Here is a 12,580-nt window from a genome sequence, read left to right on the forward strand (position 1 = left end):
AAGTGTGGTATAAGTCTAAATTTGAACTACTCTGTTGAGTTATTCACTGAGATCTCCTGTATGCGTACAGCATGCACATATTAATGCCTTTGTTAATAACCTTTTGTTTGTTCCTCTTTCATTAATGTCATTAATAATTAATAAATACAAGGAGTAAAATAATAGAAATAAAAAATGGAGAGTGAGGAAATAGGAGATGCAAAAGAAAAACAAGTCAGCACATGCTGTGATTTTTTGCACAGCTGCATTGAGGAGGTGGACGGATAGGTGGGTTCATAACAACTAAAACACAGGAGGGGTTACCAGGCTCTTCCCATCACAAGCCTGCAGCAAATTCTAGAGTTCTTGTTTTTGTTTTTAGAGAAAACATCATATGTCCCAGGCAGGCCTCAAAACTCATGCCTTTAAACTCCCAATCCCCCTGCCTCTACCTCTCAAATGGCTGCCTTACTGGATATGGAGAAAACTCTTTTTTAGACATTCCTGGTGCAAGTGCGGTCAATCTGAAGAGGTGTTTGGGTGTCAATCTCTCAAACATAAAAACGTAGGTAGTTTTTGACCTAATGATTTCACCTTTAGGTTCACCCTATTGATATGCATTTAATACATATAACCGTATGTATTTTAAAATGCCATGTGTTTTAGGTCTCTGTTATTATCATTCTTTGGTTGTGACTGTAAATTTCTGATTAACCTATAGGTAATCTTTGCACAGAAACTCCAACAAAGTTATTCAGTCACTTAGGAACAAATGTAGCCCTTTGAGCCCCCAAATCATATACCCTGTATCATAATTATCACCATTCACTTTGGGTTTCCTGGTTCTGAAAGATAGCTTATATCAGTAATTTTAGCCCAAATAGGGGCAAGGTTCCAACATGCAATAGAATAAGACATACTAGTTATCTCTGAGCAGCTGAGAAGAGAGTAAGGCCCAAGCCCAGCAGCCCATGGAGAAACAAGGCAAGAAACACACTCTTCCTTCTCATATGGCCCCTTCTAGCTCTCCACATTCACTTCCTCTGGGGAGGGGGCACACACGCAGCAACTGCTTTACTCAGTGTTAGCTGTATTTTGTTGACATGGCAAGAGAAATACATGTAAAGGAAGGCACAAAAGAGTTATCTGCTTATAATTGGTTCAGATTCTTCCCACTTAAATCAACAGAAAAGAATTGGATAAAAGGGGAGATAAAGCAGGATTTTCTAGTACAGAGCTAAGAGAGGAGGCAGGATTGCACTGTGTGGTGCACTTCTCGCATCCATGTCCTGTCAGTGAGTGGCTGTGGTCCCAAATTACAGAACTGAGTAACGGCTTCAATTATATTTCTGAAAGACTTCACACCTTCAGATCTCAAACCAACACGGCTGTTTCAACATTCTAGTTTTTATAAGCTAGTGCCAAGAGGAAGTTCCAGGGATCAAGAATGAATACACCCAAACTAAGAACTATGTCTTCAGAACATAACCAAAAACACAGCAGTGGGCCAGGAGTATTTTTTTTAACCTACCCTCTCCTCCTGTTATGAAAGGAATACCTTTTAAAAACTTTAATTATGAAAGTCATCCACATTTACTGCAGATAACTTAAAAAGACAAAACTTTATCATAACAACACCCAAAATTACAACTGGTGACATTTTTTAATGCAGAGAAGTTTTTATATGCAAAAAGAGAAACAACATACTTGAAAGGCATAAGAAAGGGGACTTCTGACCACATGGTAGAATAAGACCCCCCCCAAACTGTCCTGTGACCTACACACACACACACACACACACACACACACACACACACACACACACACCACATGAAGTACATGCAGAGTACAGAGACAAAGAACAAGATTTAATATTAAAAAGCAAAAACAAAATCCTAGCTCTTCCTCTTTTTCATTTCTTTGTTTCTGTTTTTGGAGACAGGGTCTCACTTTGAGCTCTAGCTGGCCTGAGACTAACAATGTAAACCAGGGCAACCTTGACCCACAGAAACCTGCCTGCTTCTGCCTGCTCCGTGCACAGGTACACATGTAGGAAAACTACTCATACACAGAAAATTAATAAATTAAAAATTAAAAATCCCTCCCTATTGTCCCCCCAAATTCCAAATTGTCATAATTAACCTGATTCTAAGTTTATATTACAAATAGTAATTGAACACATGAACCAGTTTTTTTGTTTGTTTGTTTGTTTTGTTTTTAAGTATTCAGGATCAAGTCAGGACTTTGGGCATGTTCTATCACTGAGCTATTCCCGCGCCCCAACCCCCGTTTCCAGTCTTGATTTTTTAAAAAAGATTTATTTATTTATTATGTATATAGTGCTCTGCCTGCATGTACACCTGCAGGCCAGAAGAGGGCATCGATCACATAAATGGTTGTGAGCCACCATGTGGTTGCTGGGAATTGAACTCATAATCTCTGGAAAAGCAGAAAGTGCTCTTAACTGCTGAGCCATCTCTCTCGCCCCAGTTTTGGTTTTTGATAGAATCTAAATACACAGCTAAAAAGCTGTACTGAACTTGCTAGATAACCCAGACTGGTCTCAATCTCAAGGTCTTTTACCTCAGCCTTAAAAGTTCCAATTAAAGATGAGTACCACCATACCTAATCATTAAATCTAAATCTTTTTATTGCTGTTCTTTTTTGATGAGATCAGTTCTCATGTCGCCCAAGCTAGCAACCAATTTACTATGCAGCCAAGGATGACCTTGATCCTCCTGCCTCCACTTCTCAAGTGCTGAAATCACAGGCATGCACCATCAGTTTGTTTTCTGTGGTGCCGGGGATAGAAGCCAAGGCTTTCTGCATACAGGACAAGCATTTCTTCTGGAGTCGGGCTGGTTTCAAACTTGCTGTGTAGCCAATTTCTGATCTCCTGATCCCATCTCCTGAGTGCTACATTATAGAAGTGTGGGACTACACTGGGTCTTCTGTGGGGCTGGGGACTGAACAAAGCACTCTACCAGCTAAGCTGCATCCCTAGCACCCTTCTTTCTTTGTTTGTGTGAGGAAAAAGCAGCCTATGTAGCCCAGGCTGGCCTGTGATTCTCTTGTTTCCATGCAACGATTTGAATATGAATGTCCCTGCAGGTTCATGTATTGGAAATATGGTTGTTAGATGATGAGATTTTGGAAAGCGACTGGATCTTCTCTTCCTCTTTTTAGTTGAATGCAGGCCACCATTTGTTTATCATCATCATCATCATCATCATCATCATCCTCTGTGTGTGAATGTGCGCGCGTATGCGTGCGTGTGAGTGCAAGCATGCCTGTATGTGTGGAGGTCAGAGGACAACTTTTAGGATTTGGTTCTGTTCTTTCTCTCTGGAGTCCAGGGGTCAAACTTAGACTGTCAGGCTAGCACAGCAAGTGCTTTTACCTTCTAAGCCATAAGATAAGTGACCTGGTCAATTACTCTTCATTAAACTCAGAATATCATGGCATTACTGGGATATGTTTGTTTTTTTTTTTTTAATGGGTGAGGCTTCCTTGGAGGAAGGGTCACTGGAAGCACGTGCTCTTGGGCTGTATCTTGTCCTGGTCCGTTCAGTAGCTTTTCTACTTTCTTGTCCATCATTTTCTTTCCTTTCCTCATCCTCCTCTTTGTTTGTTTGGTTTTCGGAGACAAGGTTTCTTTGTATATCCTTCATTATCCTGGACTTGCTTTGCAGACCAGGCTGACTTCAAACTCACAGAGATCTGTCTGCGTTTGCCTCCCATGAGTGCTGGGATTACAAGTGTGAGCCACTGCACCTGGCTTGCCCTCATTTTCAGTGAACAGCCTTGTCCTTGACACATTCTTTGCTTTGTCATTGACCCAGAAACAGAACCAATGGACCATGGGCTGAAATCTCAGACAGTGAGCCAAAATAATTAATTCTTCCCTTTAAGTTGTTTGCTCTCTTTGGTATTGTGGTCACAGCTATGCAAAAGTAAGTAAAATAAAACAAAACAAAGTGAACTGGCAAGGTAAGTGTATACCACCATACCTGACTTACTTCTTTAAATTCCAAGGAGAATTCTAAGAAAAAAGAGGTAATATTCTCTATTGCTAATATGCTCACCAGAAAAATACCAATTTATATTCCCATCAGCATGAATAAACGATGTTCATCTCTACACTCCTCTGACTACACAGGCCTTTATACATCTTAGATATGAATGTCTTGTGGGGGCTGAAGAGATGGCTTAGCAGCTAAGAGCACTGGCTATTCTTCCAGAAGATCTGGGTTTAGTTCCCAACACTTACACGCTGGCTCACAACCAGCAAGAACTCCAGTTCCAGGGGACCTCCTCAGGCACCAGGCACGCACGTGGTACACATGTGTACATGCAGGCAAAACACTCATTCACATAAAACAAAACTCAAAAGTCTATAAAAACTTAAATAGAGGATTCTAACAGAAGAAGCAGAAGTTTCTTCTGCTCTTGTTATTTTTCTTTGTAGGTTAAGTTTTATGACTTATTTATTAATCCTGGGTTTTATGCCATTACAACTTCTTTCTATATTTTTATGATCTTACTTTTAAAATGTTATTCAATGTTTATTTAAAATATAAGATATAAAAAATAAAATTTTATTTTACACTTTCCTAGCAGTGACCATGAGTAACAATCATAGTTAGTTCATTCTTTGTAGATCTTTAGCTACCAATATATAGACACATGCATATATAATTCTTAAAAATATATTTTAAAGACAAATATGGATGGACATGGTAGTAAATGCCTACAATCCTTGCATTCGGGAGCTTGAAGCAATATATTACCATGGCCAGCCATATATATGATATTACTTAAGAAATCAATCTAAAAACATTAGAGGTCTAGAATTCTTGTAAAGAATTCTCTTACTAGGTTAACTATGAGCCTTCAATAATCACTCTGGGCTTAACTTTACCAAAATGGGTTTAGTTGATATGAAAAATCTAAAGTCTATTTTCTTATTACCTTGAAAAATACTGTATTAGAAGCACAATAAAACACTGCCTCTGTATATTAAAATCTTACGGGCCACCTAAAAGGTTTAGCAGGTAAAGGTGCTTGCCATCAAGCACGACGACCTAAGTTTGAAGCCCAGGACGACCTAAGTTTGAACCCCAGGACCTACACAGTGGAAAGAAAGAACCGACTCCTGCAAGTTGTCCTCTGGCACCCCCCCCCTCTCCTCCCTCCCTCTCGCTCCCCCTCCCCGCTCTCTCGCACACACACATACTTGATATGTACATGCCTACACATAATAAATAAATATAATAAATATGAGTTTTAAGAACCTAGCTAAGCCAGGCACTATGGCGCACACCTTTAATCCCAGCATTCAGGGAGGCAGCGGCAGGCGGATATTCCAGGACAACCAAAGCTACACGGAGTAACCTTGTCTCAAAAAAAAAAAAAAAAAAAAAAAAAAAAAAAAAAAAAGAAAGAAAGAAAAGAAAAGAAAAAGGAAAAGAAAGAAAGAAAAAGAACTTTGACAAATGAATTTTCTAAACAAAATAGAAGGACAAATGGCTTAAAGCCAATACTGACTAAAGATGTCACAAATAGAAGAAAACTAATAAGCAAACAGCTTTCATGTAGGATTAGAAAGCCAAGTCAGGAAATATAATACAACCAGCCAAAGAGAGTAATATGATAGTTTCTCATTATTTTAAAAATATTTTTCTCCATCACATCCTAGGTGTTTCACTTTGTTCAGGCTATTACAACAGAATACCATAGACTGAATAGCTTACACACTGAGAACTGATTTCTTACAGTTCTGTGGCCAAAAGCCAAGCAAAACCAGTGTGCCAGAAAAGTCTGCTTGTGAAGGATCCTGTTCAAGTCTGTTTCACGCTTGCCTAGCATACTCACATGGAGAGAGGAATCAACAGTGTTTCTTCCCCTTCTTCCGAGATACTAATCCTGTCAAGAATGTTCCTCCTTCAAGAACTCATCTACATCACCCCAACACGTCACCACACTGGAGGCCAGAAGTCCAGGCACATGGGACTGGCACGATGGCTCAGGGGGTAAGGACACTTTAATCATGTAAAGGTGAAAGGAGAGAACCAACTCCCACGAGCAACTTATCCCCTCCACATGCACACACACTTAAACTTTTCTTAAAAAGCCATTTTATAATAATAAAAAACCAAAAAAGCACTATACATAGTATATATATTGCTGATAAAAGTGTTGGAAAAGTAGTAACAGAATTCTCTTTACTTCATAAAGGGCATTTAACAAAAATGTACAGCTACCATCGGATTTAATAGTAAAAGACTGTGCTGGTTAGTTTTTATGTCCATCTGATAAAACATAAAGCATCTGGAAAGAGCACCTCAGCTTAAAAATTGCCTTGTCAGACTGAGACTGTTTTGACTCAAGGCTGGCATGGAAGGTCAAGTCTCCACATCCCTCCCCAACTGCAGACAAGTAGGCCTGGGCTATATAAGGAAGCTGCAAATTTCATGATTTCCTTGTTTTTAATAGCTGAGTAGTATTTCATTGAGTAAATGTACCAGTTTCTTCAGTTGAGGGACATCCAGATTGTTTCCAATTTCTGGCTATTATGAATAAAGCAGCTATGAACATAGTTGAGCAAATGTCCTTGTGTATGGTGGAGCATCTTTTGGGTATATACCCAGGAGTAGTAGGGTCTTGAGGTAGAGCTATTCGCAATTTTCTGAGAAAGTGCCAGATTAACTGCCAAAGTGGTTGTACAAGTTTGCACTCCCACCAGCAATGGAGGGGTGTTCCCCTTTTTCCATATCTTGGCCAGCATATGTTGTCACTTGAGGTTTTGATCTTAGCCATTCTGACATGTGTAAGATGGAATCTCAGCGTCATTTTTATTTGCATTTCCCAGACGACTAATACCACTGAGCTTTTCTTTAAGTGCTTCTCAGACATTAAGAGATTCCTCTGTTGAGAATTCTCTGATTAGCTCTGTACCCCACATTGGGCACCATATGTAAAAGTAACTTTCACTCTACTGTCTCAAATGTTGTCTGGGAGGTTTACTGCCTCCTTCTGCTAACCTATGACGAGTCCTGGAAGCTTCTAGCCTCCGTACAATCTAAGTTAGGCCTAGAATGTTTTCAGCCTCTGAGACTTACAGCTTAATAAGCTCACTGTTACTTGTTCTGTTCCTTTTTGTTAGTTTGTTTGTTTTTGTTTTGTTTTTTGAGACAAGGTTTCTCTGTGTAGCCTTGGCTGTCCTGGGCTTGCTTTGTAGACCAGGCTGGCCTCAAACTCACAGGGAACCTCTGCCTCTCGAGTGCTGGGATTACAGGCGTGTGCTGCCACACCTGGCTCTTCCTTACTTGTTCTTTCAGAGCTGGCTGGTTCAACTCAGCAGTTCTGGCTCAAACTCTTCTCCTAGCTGACTTATTTAATCTGGTTTCTCTCTTGGCCTGGAATTGGTCTGCTTGGCCTCAAACTAACTCAGCAATCTGTTATAATCTTCTGGCTTCTTCTCCTTTTCTGGCCTGTTCCATCTTCATTTGAGTTCTCTCTCTCTCTGCAACCCATCTCTCTATTACTGTCCTAGTAAATCTCCTCTTCTCTCCGTAAAACTGGCTTTTAAGTAGCTTCCCTTTCCTCTCTTCTCCTGAGAGTTGGGTGTATCCTATTTGGTCAAGTCTTCTTTAATTTGCCACGTTTTCTGCCACTCAATTAGACATCACTTTCAAACATGGGTGCTTCCTTCTACAAACTGACTTTACCTTCATTTGGTATTAAAGGTATGTATCATCACACCTGGACCTAAGCTTTTCTTTACATGATACTTGCTCTATACCAGGCTGGCCTTGAACTCAGATCTGTTTGCCTCTGTCTCCTGGATTAAAGGCCTGTTTGTATTCCAGCTGGATCACAGAGACCTAGAAGATCTTTGGACGTGGTATCTTGCCAGAACAGCCTGGTTCTGAATTAACATTCCTCCACAGTACCCGATTTTTAATTGGATTTGGTTTGTTGGTGTCTAATTTCTTGAGTTCTTTATATATTTTACCTATTAGCCCTCTGTCAGATATAGGGTTGGTGAAGATCTTGTCCTAGTCTGTAGATTGCCATTTTATTCTGCTGACAGTGTCTTTTGCCATACAGAAGCTTTTCAGTTTCATGAGGCCCCATTTATAAATTGTTGATCTTAGTGCCTGAGCTGTTGGTATTCTATTCATGAGGTTGTCTCCTGTGCCAGTGAGCTCAAGGCTCTTCCCCGCTTTCTCCATTAGATTTAGTCTATCTGTTTTTTGTTGAGAATACTTTGCTATGCTTGCAGACGGGAGCCTAGCATAGCTGGTCCTCTGAGTGGATCCACCCAGCAGCATATCAAAACAGATGCTGAGACTCACAGTCAAGCACTGGGAAGAGGACAGGGAGTGAGAAGAATAATAGAAGGACCCGGAAGGGACAGGAGCTCCATGGAAGACTAATAGAGCCAATCTGGGCCTAGGGGGGCTTAGAGAGACTGATGCATCAATCAAGGACTCCTACACATACATAGCTGATGGGGCAGCTTGGTCTTCACGTGTGTCCCCTAGTAAGTGGTGCAGGGGTTGTCTCTGATATGGACTCCATTACTGCTTTTTGATCACTTCTCCCTGGCAGGGATCGTGCTCCAAGGGTCCCCTCGATAGGGGAAGAGGATGCACTCAGTCCTGATTCAACTTATGTGCTGGTGTGGGTTGGTGGGGGAGGGGGGAGCTACCTTTATCTAAGTAGGAGAGGAGAACACCGGGAAGAGGGAGGGAGGGACTACAATCAGGATGCAAAGTGAATAAATATATAAATATGTTTTTTAAAAAGAAAGCTGATTATAAGCCAATGAGTGAGCCTGCATGCACTGTTCCTCTATGACCACACTGGGTACACTGTGACCTAGAAGTGTAAGCCAAATAAACTCTTTTCTCCAAGTGGTTCTTGGTCAAAGTATTTTATCGCAACAATAGAAAGGCAAATTAGAACACTAAGAAGAAGAATCTGTTTCTTTTCAATACAACTGCAAGCTCTAACCATTGCAATAAAAAATAGGCAAAACTAGTCTTGTAGATGGATGGTCATCTAAGAAACTCCTATGGAACTGATTTTTAAAATACTAATAATGGGCTGGAGAGATGGCTCAGTGATTAAAAGCCCTAGGTGCTCTACCAGAAGACCTAGATTCAATTCCCAATACCTAGATGGCAGCTGACAACCATCTTTAACTCTAGTCTCAGGAGAACTGATGCCCTCTGCTGGCATTTTTGGGCACAAGCATCCATGTGATACATAGACATGAAGACAAAACACCCATACACATTAAAACAACAATAAAACCACTAATATATGGCGTTAGCATGGTTGTAAGGATTCAAGGTTAGCATATAGAAATTTCTGAATTTTTCTAAGGTCCACCAGATGATGACTACAAACAAAATATAGAATACCTATACAACGTAGCACTGTTTAGCAATAAGGAATAAAGTATATATTATATATATAATTATTTTAATTTACATAATTAATGGCATAAAATTAAAATAAATAAAAATACACGCTAAGACATAGCTAAATCTTGGAAACAAACTGTGCTGAGTGAAAGAAACCAAATTTACAGATTTCATTTTTTTAAAAAACTAATACTTGCTACAGTATTTTAAAGATTTATTTATTTGGGCTGGAGAGATGGCTCAGCGGTTAAGAGCACTGTCTGCTCTTCCAGAGGTCCTGAGTTCAATTCCCAGCAACCACATGGTGGCTCACAACCATCTATAATGTGATCTGATGCCCTCTTCTGGGCTGCAGGTATACATGCAGGCAGAGCATTGTATTCATAATACTTAATAAATATTTAAAAAAAGATTTATTATGTATACAGTATTCTGCCTACATGTACACCTACAGGCAAGAAGAGGGCATCAGATCACATTATAGCTGGTTGTGAGCCACCATGTGGTTGCTGAGAATTGAACTCAGGTCCTCTGGAAGAGCAGTCAATGCTCTTAACCTCTGAGCCATCTCTCCAGCTCCAAGAAGCTAGATTTCTAAAAGATCTTATACTGTGTAATTCCATTTTTGTTAGTGTCTGAATAAGTAAGACCAGAGGCGAGGCGGAAAGCAGATTAGTGGGAGGCAGAGGCTGGATGAAAGAAGGTAGAAAGTAATTGCCAACAGTTAGATGAAGCCCAGGAGTTGGGGGTCATCCTGGGCAACACAGTGACATGCTATGGTTTAAATGTCAACTATCCTCCATTGCATCACACAGCTCAACACCTGCCATCTAGCTGGTGGTGATGGTTGAAGATAGTGGTTCACAGGGCTGGAGAGATGGCTCAGAGGTTAAGAGCACTGACTGTTCTTCCAGAGGTCCCAAGTTCAATTCCCAGAAACCACATGGTGGCTCACAACCATCTACAATGTGATCTGATGCCCTCTTCTGGCCTGCAGGTGTACATGCAGGCAGAACACTGTATACATAATAAAATAAATCTTTAAAAGACAGTGGTCCTCAATCTTCTTAATGCTGTGACCCTTTAATACAGTTCCTCATGCTATGGTGACCCCAACCATTAAATTATTTTTGTTGCTATTTCATAACTGTAATTTTGCTATTATGAGTTGCAATGAAAATATCTGATATGTAAGATATCTGACCCACGTGAAAGGGTCAGTTGACCCCGCCCCCAACAAGTTGAAAACCACTGTTTTAAGAAATTATGGCATTGTCAGGAGGTAAGACATACCTGGAGGACATGAGTGGACAGCAAATGAGACTTGAGGGTTATAGTCTGCCTACTACTAGTTCACTTTGCTTTTCTGTTAATTTTTATTTTTAGAATTTCATACATGTATATAATGTATCTGGGTCATTTTCAGCCCCACTATCCTTTGTTGTTCCTAATGAAAGGTAAAGAACAAGAAAGATAAACAGTATCTTTGAGTAATTCTTGTTGAGACTGTTTCTTTTCATAACCTTAAAATATGCATTAACTTGTTGTCATTTGCATATGTGCGTGTTTCTTGTGCATGCATGCATACACATGCCATGTGGCTATGTGGAGGTCAGAGGACAACTTTGAGGAGTCAGTTTTCTCCTTCTCCCTTATGAAGGCTCAGGGGACTGAACTCAGGTCATCTTGCTTGTGGCAAGTAATTATACCTGCTGAGTCATCTGGCCTTATCTTTTCATACTTTAAGAGACATTTATAAATGGGGTGGAGTGGTGCATGACTTTAATCTCAGTACTCAGAAGTAGAGGCAGGCATATCTCTTTGAGTTCACGACCAGCCTGGTCTACATAGTGAATTCCAAGGCAGCAAGGACTATGTACAGAAACCCTCTCTCAAAAAAACAAAAGAACACAAAACAAAACAAAAGGACATTTGTATTTCATGTCTTCTAAACCATTTGATCACCTTTTGCCAGTAATTTCTCAGTATACCAAGGAAAGCCAGCTACCCTGGCCATAAGTTGCAAATACTTTCCCTTTTTTGAAGGCGAGGGTAGAATGAGACAGTGTCACTATGCTGCCCGGGCTGGCCTACAACTTGCCCTTCTCCAGATTCAGCCTGTCATATCACAGACATGCGCCACCATGCCTCAGTCCTCTAGTGTGTAGTTTCTGCCATGCTTCCTGACTCACTCTCAGGCAGGTAGAGCGCCCAGGGCCCCCCACAAGCCTCTACCACTGAACTACACATGCTACTAGTCCCCACACTCTCTGCATCTGAATTTTCACATCGCAAACCCAGGTCCTCACCTACACTAGTGAACCTCTGAGCCACTCCCCAGCCTCAAATCTTTTAAGTAGTCAAATTCCAGTCTATTTTTGTGGCTTCTGGAATGTCTGCTCATGCTATACAAAGTTTTCAAGTTGGCTCCTGACTTCCTTTAGTGGAATGCCGTACTAACTACATCAGAGCTCACTCACTAGTACTACAGTCCATTTTCCCACATCTAAATATTTGATTCTTCTGGAATTTACTCTAGTACTTGAGATCAAGTACCCTTATTTCCCCTTATTTTAAGTAATAATGCCCTAAGTATCACAGTAGTGTTGCTAGTAACTCAGGTGTAGCAATGAGAAGCCATAAATTGCCTCCTTTAAATAAGAAAATGAAAGTTGTCAAATTAAACAAATCATATGCTGAGAACATATCAATGAAATTATGAAGAAAAAGAAACATATGATAGTTTTGCTGCCATACTTCAAACTACGGTAATTATGGCCAGCGTGTGATACACACTTAGTTAAGGTGGAAAAGCTATTAAACACATGTACATATACAAAGGAAGAAATTATATATGCAGGACTTGATGTCACCCATAGTTTCAGGCATCCACTTAAGGCCTTGAAATATGTGGCACAAAGACAGTCTACTCTGTTTTGACAGTACACCTAGAACAGTTGTTCTTAATCTTGTTAATGCTGTGATCATTTAATACAGTTTCTCATGTTGTGGTAACCCCAAGCATAAACTATTTTTGTCAGTACTTCATAACTATAATTTTGCTACTGTTATGAACTGTAATGTAAATATCTGCATTTCCCAGTGGTCTTAGGCAACCCCTGTGAAAAAGTCATTTGACCCCTGCAAGGGGTTACGACCCACGG

General features: G+C 40.3%; 1 protein-coding gene across 1 annotated transcript in view; it reads right to left on the bottom strand.

Moving 5' to 3' along the window:
• The window catches only part of Ahcyl2 (adenosylhomocysteinase like 2), a 157,158-nt gene that overhangs the window by 88,108 nt on the left and 56,470 nt on the right, over positions 1–12,580 (bottom strand). The window lies entirely within an intron of this gene.

This window comes from Acomys russatus, chromosome 10, assembly GCF_903995435.1.
Source record: "Acomys russatus chromosome 10, mAcoRus1.1, whole genome shotgun sequence".
Taxonomy (NCBI): domain Eukaryota; kingdom Metazoa; phylum Chordata; class Mammalia; order Rodentia; family Muridae; genus Acomys; species Acomys russatus.